We start from the raw sequence: 13,039 nt of genomic DNA, 5'->3' as shown, positions 1-13,039 counted from the left end.
TGTATTATGAATGGATTATTTTGACACTCTAGTGATGTATTTAATCAGGCTCACATTGAAACCATCTAGAAGCTAAAAAAATCTTTATTTCGAAACAAGTATACGTCGTTAATCTCCATCCAACGGTGATGGCACTACCTTTCAGGGATACACGATGCGCTATAAGGACGTCGCAAATCGGTTGGTCGCATCACCAGCACTTCCGATTGATAAGAAGACAGCATTTGACGCAGTCAGCATGCCGTTGTTGTACTGAGAGCATATGAACGAGCATGCTGCCTGTGCCAAGTGCTGTGCCTATTAATCGTAAATGTTGGTGCTGCGACTAGCCGATTGGTGACATCCTTGTACCGCACCGTGTCCCCCCGAAAGGCAGTGTCATCACCGCAGGGTTGAGGTTACTGACATATACATTTTCAGAAATAAAGGTTATTTTTCTTCTAGAGGGTTTCTGGATATTGAAAAGAGTGTACTCCTGGAACTGAAGGGTGTCAAGTAATTAGAAGTTATAGAGATTCTTTCAATTAATTAGAGATTCTTGAGGATTAATGATACATTTCGTCTTTTTTATATAATTTCATTGTTATTTGCAAGAGTATTAATCTAATCATTGTAATTGTAATAGTAAATAATTTTTGCTTTGTAATGGTAAGAATTTATAATTTTGTGGAAAATAAAGGTATTTTTCAGTAAAATATGGCTTCAACAGCTGGAGGGAGTGGCGCCGGTGGGGGTGATCGTTGTCCTTCTGGAGAGAAGGGCACAACTCGAGTAGGTCGTCGGTCCAAAAAACCTAGTGCTTTTCATAGGGCAGCGCTCCGTTATTTGGAAAAGAATATAGAGAATGCATGGCAAGGGGCGAGGAACCTCCGTTTGATCTTGAGGATTTATTGCGGCGTTACGGTTCGTCACCACCAAACTCGGAGGTTTCAGCTCCGCCATCTTATTCTGCGCCAGCAAGAAATCCGTTAGAACATTCTGCGTTCCAACGCAAGGACGGTTGAAAACCTATGTGTTGTTGACCGAATTTTAAATTTCATGTATAGTACTCCTTTGTTAAGTTCTGTAATGGATTAAGTACCCCTTTTAATTAATCAAGATGTATGATAGATATTGCATATCTTTTAATTATTCATGTTATGTACATTTAGTTTAATTTAGGTTTGATATATTTTATTTATTCGATACGTGTAAAGAATTCAAATCGATTTATTTAAAATGCAGATGGACCGCAATGGATGTACAATGCTGACCGACGTTCGAAAGAATTCATTGATGGCCTGCATTATTTTTGTCTGTGGCTGAGGCAAACAAGCAGAATGGTTTTATGTGCTGCCCGTGTGTTCATTGCAACAATAACAAGGATTACTCATCTTCAAGAATCCTACACAGCCACATTTCGCAAATGGTTTCATGAAAAAGTATGTTTGTTGGACGAAGCACGGAGAACAGGGGGGTTACCATGGAAGACAATGAAGAAGAAGATTTTTGACGACCACTTTCCCGGGAATGCTTGGAATCGGTGCATTCGATGACGATATTCCATGGAAGAGCTCCGAAGTAGATGTAGCAGAAGAAAATGATCCCAGCGACGATCTTGGGGCAAAGCATTGCACAATGTGCCGGCAGACTTGAAGTGAAACGGAGAGGTTTGAAGTTCCAGAAGTTGTTAGAGGACCACCATAAGTTGTTGTACCCAGATTGTCAAATGGATTTAAGAAAACTTGGCACCACCTTAGAGTTGCTGCAATGGAAGGCGACAAATGGTGTATCCGACAAGGGATTTGGTGAATTACTCAAACTTGTTAACAAAATGCTTCCTAAGGACAATGAATTGCCTGCCACAACGTATGAAGCCAAACAACTTGTTTGCCCTTTGGGACTGGAAGTGCAAAAGATACATGCATGCCCCAACGACTGCATCCTCTACCGAGGCGAGTACGAGAATTTGGATGCATGTCCCGTATGCAGTGCATTGCGTTACAAGATTAGAAAAGATGATCCTGGAGATGTCGAGGGAGAGCCTCCCCGGAAGAGAGTTCCTGCGAAGGTCATGTGGTATTTGCCTATAATACCACGTTTTGAAGCGTCTGTTTAGAAATAAAGATAATGCTAAGTTGATGCGATGGCACAAAGAGGAACGCAAGAAAGACTCGATGTTGAGACACCCCGCTGATGGGTCGCAGTGGAGAAAAATAGATAGAACGTACCCTAAATTTGATTTGGATGCGAGAAACATAAGGTTCGGTTTTGAGTACGGATGGCATGAATCCTTTTGGTGAGATGAGCAGTGGTCATAGCACTTGGCCTGTGACTCTTTGTCTGTACAATCTTCCACCATGGCTCTGCATGAAACGAAAGTTCATCATGATGCCAGTGCTTATCCCGGGTCCAAAGCAGCCCGGAAATGACATTGATGTGTACCTAAGACCATTGGTCGAAGAACTCTTATTGCTCTGGGGCGATGAAGGTGTACGGATGTGGGATGAATACAAACAGGAAAACTTCAACCTACGAGCATTGCTGTTCGTAACGATCAATGACTGGCCTGCTCTTAGTAACTTGTCAGGACATTCGAACAAGGGATACAAAGCATGCACACACTGTTTAGATGATACCGATAATATATGGTTGACTCACTGTAAGAAGGTTGTATACATGGGTCATCGTCGGTTTCTTCCCATCAGGCATGCGGTACGAAAGAAGGGCAAGCATTTCAAAGGCCAAGCGGACCACCGAACAAAACCGATGCACCGTAGTGGTAAAGACGTCTTCAACATGGTAAAAGATCTAGAAGTTGTTTTTGGAAAGGGATCTGGTAGCCAACCTGTTCCGAACGAAAATGGAATGGCGCCCATGTGGAAGAAGAAATCTATATTTTGGGAGCTACCATATTGGGAAGTCTTAGATGTTCGTCATGCAATTGATGTGATGCACCTCACGAAGAATTTTTGCGTCAACCTGATAGCATTCTTGGGAGTGTACGGAAAGACAAAAGATACAGTAGAAGCACGTCAAGAATTGCAACGTATGGAAGAACGAGATGCCTTACATCCACAACAGCGAGATAATGGACGACAATACTTAAGTCCTGCCAGCTATACTCTTAGCAAGGAAGAGAAAGAAACCATGTTTGACTGCTTGAGCAGTATAAAGGTTCCATCTGGATACTCATCCAATATAAAAGGAATCTTAAATTTGGCAGAGAAGAAATTACAAATCTCAAGTCCCATGACTGCCATGTGCTTATGACTGAACTTCTTCCGGTTGTGCTGCGGGGGATTCTGCCTGATAACGTCCGGTTAACCATCGTGAAGATATGTGCCTTCCTCAACGCAGTTTCTCAGAAGATAATTGACCCGGAGAATTTGATAAAGCTGCAAAACGATGTGGTGCAATGTCTTGTTGGCTTTGAGCTGATATTTCCACCATCTTTCTTCAACATCATGACACATCTTCTAGTGCACCTTGTCAAAGAGATTGATATTCTCGGACCAGTATTTCTACACAACATGTTCCCATTCGAAAGGTTCATGGGGGTACTCAAGAAATGTGTTCGTAATAGAGCTCGTCCAGAAGGAAGCATCGCCAGTGCCTACGGAACTGAGGAGGTCATTGACTTTTGTGTTGACTTTATTGATGACCTTAAACTGATTGGAGTCCCTGAATCGCGATATGAGGGGAGACTAACTGGAAAGGGTACATTAGGAAAGAAATCTTATGTCTGCACAGATGATTTCTCATTCAAGAAAGCGCATTATACGGTTCTTCAACAATCATCCTTGGTTGACCCATATATCGAGGAACACAAGAAAATTCTTCTCTCCAATTTCCCGGAAAAGTCTGAGGCATGGATTACACGTGAGCACATGAACACTTTCTGTAGCTGGTTGCGGAAGCATCTAATGCATAACATGGATATAAGTGAACAACTGTTCTTATTGGCTAGGGGACCATCTTGGAATATCTTAACATACCAAGGGTACGAGATAAATGGAAACACATTTTATACGATAGCCCAAGATAAAAAGAGTACCAACCAAAACAGCGGTGTTCGTATGGATGCCACGGACAATAATGGAAAAAAAAGACACATATTACGGCTACATTGAAGAGATATGGGAGCTGGATTACGGTCCCAATTTCAAGGTGCCTCTATTTCGTTGCCAATGGGTTAAGCTATTTGGAGGAGGGGTAACAAAAGATGAGTATGGGATGACAATAGTTGATCTCAACAATCTTGGGTATAGAGACGAGCCATTTGTCCTAGCCCAGGATGTCGCTCAGGTTTTCTACATTAAGGACATGTCCAGCAAGCCAAAGAAGGGGATCAACAAGCAAAAGGATGAGCCTAAGCGACACATAGTTCTATCAGGAAAGAGAAACATCGTTGGAGTGGAGGACAAGACAGACTTTTCAGAAGAATATAATAATTTTGTTGCCATTCCACCTTTCGAAGTAAATGCTGATCCATGCATCCTGCTAGCCAATGATGATGCTCCATACTTGCGCCGTGATTCATAATCAAGGGACATTTGTGAAGAGAAAGTCTGTTACCGCTAATCCTTCATGTACTTGAATCATTTTATATTATTGTATAAAAACATAATCGCAATTCTAATACTTTTATTATATATGTACTGTACAATTATATTTTATGTGTTATTTATATTATTTTATATATTTTTCACTTAATTACTAGACTCAATTATAATTTTCATTCAATAATGGATTACTCAACTAATTTTATTTATTTCATGAATTACATTCACATTAACACACTATACTCTTTCACTAACACACACAATCTCACTAACACACACTATCTCTCAAACTCACACACTACTCATTAATATCATGAAATTGCTTAATTTTATCTAAAATTCACTTTTTAAACGTTAATATCGTGATAGAATCCACTTTCTATCGAAAAGCAACAGTTTGAAAAAAAATTTCACCTAATATATTTTTGCATGGTCAAAATAACAAATATGATTTCAAAAAAGTTAGATATTTCATTGACCCAATCACTTGAATGAAAATTAATTATTTTTGTTGCGTGTATCAAGTTTATATAGAGATAAGAAATTTTGTTCCATAATTTTTGGAATCATAATTTTATTAACTGAAATAACAAATGAAAGCCAATTTTAAAAGAGAAGTTAAAAGAAACAAAACAAACATAACATTAGGCGGGAACGAGGGAAAACGGGCCCCTTTTGTCCCGGGTGGTAGATCCACCCGGGACTAAAGGTGGGCCGCGGGCTGGGAATTTTCCCGGCCCGCCCAAAAACCCCTTTTGTCCCGGGTGAAGCCACCACCCGGGACAAAAGGTCCTTTTGTCCCGGGTGGTGGTTTCACCCGGGACAAAAGGGGGGGCCTTTTGTCCCGGGTGAAGCCACCACCCGGGACAAAAGGTCATTTTGTCCCGGGTGGTGGCTTCACCCGGGACAAAAGGCCCCCCCCCATATATTTCCTAGCTTCCCTCCCTCCTTCGCCCCTTCCTCCCTCCCGCGCCGTCCGTTCCCCTGCCTCCCCCCACCGCTCGAGCTCCCCGAGCACCGCCGCCGTCGACGTTGCCGCCCAGAGCCCCGCCGCGCGAGCCCACGTCACCGAGCGCCGTCGTCCCTGCGAGCGCCGCCCCCGGCCTCCACTCCGCGCGCACGCCCTCGTCGGCGGCCTCCACTGCACGCCGCCGCGCCGCCGCCCTGTTGTGTGGGTATTCTTCGATCTGTTCTTTTACAGATCGGGAGTTCGTGATGTCCTCATCTAGTGGATACTTCTGTCTTACTACACATGCCGATCTGTGATGTCCTCATCTAGAATTTGTCTCATACTCTTATGGTGTCACTTGACAGTGTTACCTACTCTAGCACTTCGCCTGCTCTATCAATGTCGGCTGTATTTTGTTATAGGAGAAAGTCTCGGTAGATTTTGACCCTTAATTCATCATTATATATTCTTAGTTGCTAGTTACAGAATCTTCATCATTAAATTCCTTTGATTTGAGTATGAATATAGTGATGTAACTTTTGTGCACTAAATATATATGTATATAATTTGACTAATTATTGGTCAAAAAATTGGTAAAGTTTGGTAATCGAAATACGTCTTACAACCGAGCCCTAACCTTTAATTGATGATAATTTCCTTTTGACAACAGATATTATAATTTCTACTCAACAAATGATTCAAATTAAAATTGAGAATCTTTTGGCTTGGACTTAACAAAAAAGTGATAAAAAACCACATGTCAATAAGAACATAAGACCCCGATGACTCTCTTGCGCTGCACGTAGATTGAAAGATCTTAGAATTTTGTGGCAAACTAAATGGACCACCTAAAATATCATGTGGACAGGGCCAAACTTGATGGAAGCACCCCATCCATCACAATTACCTGCAGCCAAGTAGTCATTAGATAGTGACACTTATATCTAGATGTGATCTTCCAGAAAGAAAATCAAACAAAAAAATCATATAGGAAAAAAACTATACTTATTTTGACATGGAGAGAGTATAATTAGTATTGCTTTAATTAGATGAATCTCATTACAAGCTAAAACTACATTCTTTGTGGGACAAAATTTGGATGCAAAAAACTATACTTATTTTGACATGGAGAGAGTATCATATATGGACCCAATTCAATAAAGCCTAGCAAGGAAGCCCCCAATGCAAAAGAATCATTCTCTCCGTCTCTGCTCATAGCTCGCCCTGAGCCCACGTCCCCCCCGGCTCCGCGTTCGCCCCAGTGCGCCTCCGACCCTCGGCTTTGAGCCCTTCGCCTTCGGCCCTCGGCCCTCCGCCTATCCCTAGCCGCAAATTTCTGGAGTGGATTATTTAGATAATTTTTAAGGGTTTTATTTGTATTCATATTTTAGTTACGATGGACCCGCGACACACAGACGCGGAAGACGAACAGTTCCTGTTGAATATGATTGGCGAAGGTCAAGGAGATGTCGCTGAACAAGCTGATGATGGCAGCAATACCGACATATATTTGAATATGTCCGGTGATGGAATTGAGGGCACCATCTATTCAGGATGACGCTGCTGCTAACAAAGTGCTAATGTACATATCAAAACTATACTTATTTGTAGTGACAATCATATTTTCATCTGAATCTATATGAATACTATGAATGTTTTTTTTATAGCCGTCTGGATCATCGTCGCAGCAGAAAAAGACGAAGCGAGGCCCAACAAAAAAACTGGAAGGGCGGTTCATTATAACGGAAGTTGGTCCAGATGGCGAACCGATCGCTCCAGAAGCTGCCGCCAAAAAATTCATAAGACAATCCGGATGTATTGTCAGGGACCACATCCCGATCAGCTTTAGGCTCTGGAAAGCTTCCAATCCAAGCGAGGAACGGGATGCGGTACCCGAAAGAGAAAAAGAATGGTGCTGGCGGGAGCTTAAGAAAAACTTCACGGTTCCAGCTGAATCCGAAGAGATATGCAAGCGCTGGACCCTGAGTAAGATGGCCGAACAACTGCGATCATTCAAGAAAATTTTGACGAAGAAATATATCAAGACCGGGACCACACCCGTATTTACCGGCGAGCTCGAAAAGCTCAGGGGTCACTGGGATGCATTTGTGGAATACAAGTCTTCAGAGCTTGGGCTTCAGAAGGTGCAGAAGGCCAAAGACAACGCCTCGAAGAAAGTGTACCATCACACTCTAGGCCAAGGAGGCTACAAGCTTGCAGTACCCAAATGGGAGAAGATGGAGCAGGATCTGCTTGACAGAGGCATCCGACCTGCGACCATGAACTGGCCTGAAAGGTCAAGGACCTGGTTTTATGGTCACGGGGGAAGCTTGGACCCATTGACTGGTGACTGTATCTATGGGCCAAACATCCAGCGAGCAGCCCAGAGACTACAGGAGGCCATACAAGCAGCGGCCGAGGGAACATTCCAGCCGGATAGAGAGAGGGACGAGCTGACTTACGCCCTTGGGAATCCAGAGCATCCGGGCCGCACAAGAGGCAAAGGCGTGGTTCCGTGGAAGTATGGGTTCAGGGAATACATTGATTCATATAGAAGCCGGCAAAGAAGAAAGAATGATGAGCGGGAGCACCTGCGAAGGCTAGAGGAACGGCTCATGTCACACGATCAAAGACTGGAGGAAGAGGTTCAACGCCAAGTGGCCGTAGCAATGAGCCAGCAACAGCAAGCGCAAACGTTGCCTCCAGAGCCTAGTGTCGCAGCCGATCACCTGTCTCAGCGGAAAAGCAGCTGCGCTTCCACAGACGTCGCCGCTGCCGAGCCCACGGGGATCCAGGCCGCAGTTGAAGCGTCGGCCCCGCAGCGATTTCCAGTGGATGAGATCACCCACCGGACACCTTGTGACCTGCAGACTGCCGTTAAGAACTTAATGTTCACTGTTGCGTACGGTACCGCCATGCCAACCGAACCAGGCGACGTGTACCACGGGCAGCAAATTCCGCCTAGATACACAAGAGTTGGCGTGGAGCAGGTGTGCCAGGGTTGGGAGACGCTCGAGCTTGATATTCCTGGAGGCGATGGGGAGAGGACACTAGCAGAAGCCATTCATGGCTACATCCTATGGGATAAGCGCTACATTGTCCTAAAGTCGGATGATCAAACACCAAGACCGGCATCTCAGCATGCCTCTCCAAGACCGGCATCTCCGCAAAAACTCCCCAAGGGCAGCACTGTCTCGGCAAGGTTCACCGGCACATTCTCCATCACCATCATCTCATGCGCCGATGAACACTCAAGCGTCACCGTCGCCTCCATGGTCACCCCCTCCGCCGCCGGCAAAGAAGCAGAAACGGCCGCCGGCAAAGAAGGTAGCTGCCACCGGCTAGGGAGCCTCCAAAGAAGAAGGAAAAGAAGAAGAAAACCAAGGAGGCTCCTATTAAACCCTGGGACATGAGCCTTGAAGAATGCGATCGGATAACTCAAGAAAGAGTTAAAGAGCACTTCAAGCCGAAGCCGAAGCCGGAGCCCGAGAAAGTGATAAATCCGATAGATTTGAAATTTTTTAAGGGAATGTGCGAAGCAAATAAGAGAAAATTCATTCCGAGAGACCCCCCTTCAGACTACGAACGCACAATTATCAAAACTACTGAGAAAAAGAAGAGACAATCAAAGTCGTCGTCGTCCGACGTTCCACAGCTCGGAGCCCAAAAGAAACAATCAATAGAGCCTCTCGTAGTGGGACAGACGACGCAAGAACAAGACTTTGTTACATTTCTGAAAGAATCAAACCTGACGGCCGCTCAGATTGCAGGGGGAGAAGATATTCCAAAGGCCGATGTGGTCGTCAAATGGACGTTTGAGATCGGCAAAACTCTTGTACCCCCCGAAGTAAGTGTCTGTGCTTCCAACGCAAATGTATAAGCTGCACCAGCACTACATGCGTGCGATGGCCGATTGCATCTTCATGCAGGGCGCAAAGATTAAAGATGACGATTTCTTACGGGGGGAGGCCATTATATGGATAAACTGGGAAGAAATTTACCAACTATTCCATCAGGAGGCCCTCGACATCTCTATGGTCGGCTTGTGGGTTCTGTAAGTATTTTACTGTCCTTACGTATTGTTTTGCATGATCTCAACATACTGATCTCTTGATTTATTCGGTATCATGTAGAATGGAGATACATACTTGCAGAAGAAAGGGATACTCTCACCTCGGCTTCATCGACCCAATTACTTGTAATTGGAGGCTTCTACGGGACAATCCCGATGACATATTCCAAAACTTGTTCAAGTACATAAGCGTTCATCACAACAAGCAAATGATATTGTTTCCTTACAACTTTGCGTGAGTGATTCCTTCCGTCTAACTCTTTCTATTCTATAATCGAATTGTTTAAACCTTAACTACCAAGAACTGCCTCCGTATAATCTTGCAGTGAACACTTTGTCCTAATTGTCATAATTCCCGAGAAGAGCCTACTCGTGGTTATGGACTCATTGAGGAGACCTCCAGAACAATACGAAAATCTTCTTAACATGATGAAAAAGTAATTCTACCACTACTCCGTCCATGACCGATAATTTGAATCACTTTGTTACTTGACTATAATTGTTCTAATCATGCACAGGGTTTGGAAAGAATTCGCTAAAAATCATCCAGGCAAATTTGACAAGGAATTGAAGATCAAGACAGATTTTCCGGTACTGCGCTTGGATGATTCGTTGCACGATTCATTAGTTTTATTATATATTCATGTAAATACCTGATAATTTCTTCTCTCTTAAAGTGTATGAGGCAGAAACCAGGCACTGTATTGTGCGCATACTATGTATGCGAGAACATCCATGGTCTGGTAAGGTCCTCCAAAGGGCTGGACAGATTGGGAGGAGGAAGTAAGTAAAAAAACTTGTTAATATTTGAACTCGTATTTTAATTAGTCGAAATTAATTATCCCCTTTTTCCATAGGTCGGGGAGATGCGCGATAAACTCATACCGGAGGAAAAGGTTATGGCGATTCAAGAACAATTCTCCGGATTTATTGTTGAGCAAGTCCTCGATCCAAAAGGCGAATTCTACTATGATGGAATATCTAATATTGACAATCACAGTAAATATGACAATATACGCGTATATATGTAATTAAGAACGAATATAACTATGTAAATATATATGTGTGTCTATGTATTAAATTTCTATTTATGAGTATGTATGTATGTATTAAATTTCCAAAAGGCAAATTCTACTATGTAATTAAGAACGAATATACCTATGCAAATATGATGGAGTATGTATGTATTATATATATAAGCACTCCAATAATATATATGTGTATATATATATATTTATATAATATTGGTCCTAGACATTTTCATATGTAAAGGAATTCACATGTATAGATATGTGTATACATATATATATAAGTGAATTAATTTATATATGAAAACTATCTAGGACAAATATTATATAAGTAACTATATATATATGTATATATTAGTGGAGATCATACACACTGAATTCCAATACATAAGTTTAATTGAAATGCAAAAGTATAATTGAAATAGAAAAAGAATTGAGAAAAGAAAAACATGAAAAAAAAAGAGACCTTTTGTCCCGGTTGGTAAAGGGTGCGCCAGCCACGTGGGCACTGGCTGCACCTTTTGTCCCGGTTGGTGTTACCAACCGGGACAAAAGGTCCTCTTTTGTCCCGGTTGCCACAACCGGGACAAAAGGGCACCCCCTTTTGTCCCGGACAGGCGTTCCGGTTGGGAAACCGGGACAACAGCGGTTTCCCAACCGGGACAAATCAACGTTTTTGTAGTAGTGATCGCCACCTTCTGTGAGTTTAGAGCATTATGATATGCTATTATTATCACGTATCGATGTTTGCCCTGAGTCATCAGCAGACAGCTCTTTTAGATGACTGTCTATAATATCGTCATTAATTACTGTAGGGTTTTGTTTATTACCACATGTGATATCCCGGCACCTTGTGTGGCATTATTTCATTTAGTGATAAATGTTATCAGTTTTCGCGCACATTGAGACGACTCAACAACAACTAGAGCATGGGACAAGCGGCGGTGTGTCCAGAGAAGTCAACGGCTGATTTATGCTATTTACATTTCTAAAAATTGTAAATTGAAATACTTTTAGTTTTGCACCACGATGGCATGTGTATGCGCTGTCAGTAGCAAAGATCAAATATGCTCTTTAGGTAGCAGTTACTCTTATTAGCAAATTCAGACTTATTACAAGTTCTGTAAATGAACTGAAAAAGATTTGTCAAGACTCAAGACAGAAATTGGTGTAATGTATATTGCTTTTAAACGAACAGGCAGGAGCGCAGCTTGCTATATTGATTAGAAGGAGAGGCAGATGGCCAAATTACAAAGAAAAGAAGCCTAAAAGAGGCTTAAGTACAAAAAAATTCAGAAAGCATAAAAAAGAGGACTAAAAAAATGTTGAATGTGTGTGCCCTACTACGATAATGGTATTTAGGGGCCGGTAAAAAACGTAGTCTTAGGGGTGGACGCGATATCCGCTCCTAGTTTTCGCCGCTACAAATGCTATTTGTAGGGACGGGTAACATGATCGCCCCTAAAAATACGTTTGTAAACCTCGGGCCGAGCTCCAGCGGTTGTGAATCGACCTCGGGCCAAGCTCGGGCGGCTGCGAATAGACCTTTGGTCAAGCTCTTGTGGCCGTAAATCGACCTCCGGCTGATCTCCGACAGCCAAGCTCCGGTGGGTAGGTAGGCGGGGATGCCAGGGTACCAGTAGGGATGAGCAGGCAGTGCACTAGTGAGGACGAGCAGGCGGCGTACCGGTGGCCAACGGATGACCGGGTCAGGAGGAGACGGGAGGCAGGAGTGGAAGGAAATGTAGGGGCCTAGGGGGAGGGGATGGAGGGAGTTAGTTTTTTGCGCCCCTTGCTTGATGTGGAAGCGGGCAGAGTGCTCTAGCTCGACTCAAAGAAGAATCAGACAATGAAGTCGCCGTTTGGCAGTGCTCTGCCAATTTTCATGCGTAGTGAAGCAGATGGAGCGCTGTCATACGCACCCTAAATATATGCTAATATCTGTAATTTTCTTAAAAAATGGAAACGTTTCCAGCCTTTGCAACCGCACAAAGCTAAATTTTTACAAAATTCTCAGCACACAAGCCGACAAAATTGAGAAAAGAGTACCCAAACGACTTGAATGAATTAAAAGCAAAGTCTATTATCGCTTGTCCATTCATTCTTAGCAAATGTATCCAAAGCGTGCTTGCCAAACAGACAGTCTTTCTTGTATCGTCATAGTGTAGTAAGGATCAAAATTTCAGCTAGTACGCTCCCTAACGACATCATGCGTAGTCGAGGAAAACCTTTTTTTCATAGAAATTAAATTGCAGCCGATGGCTCTGATATACGTGTCCTCCTTTGTTTAATTTGGAGGAAAAAGCAAGTGTGGAGGGACGTGATACAGAAGGAAGAAACGTGTGGCCATGATAAAAAAGAAAAAGAAGAATGCGAATGTATCTGGTGTTACCAATTACCAAATGTAATTACATCTAAATTTGTGCATTAAACACTTTATCCAAAA

The sequence above is a fragment of the Panicum virgatum genome, chromosome 8N, assembly GCF_016808335.1.
Source record: "Panicum virgatum strain AP13 chromosome 8N, P.virgatum_v5, whole genome shotgun sequence".
In the NCBI taxonomy this organism is placed as follows: domain Eukaryota; kingdom Viridiplantae; phylum Streptophyta; class Magnoliopsida; order Poales; family Poaceae; genus Panicum; species Panicum virgatum.
This window is presented reverse-complemented; position numbering follows the sequence as displayed.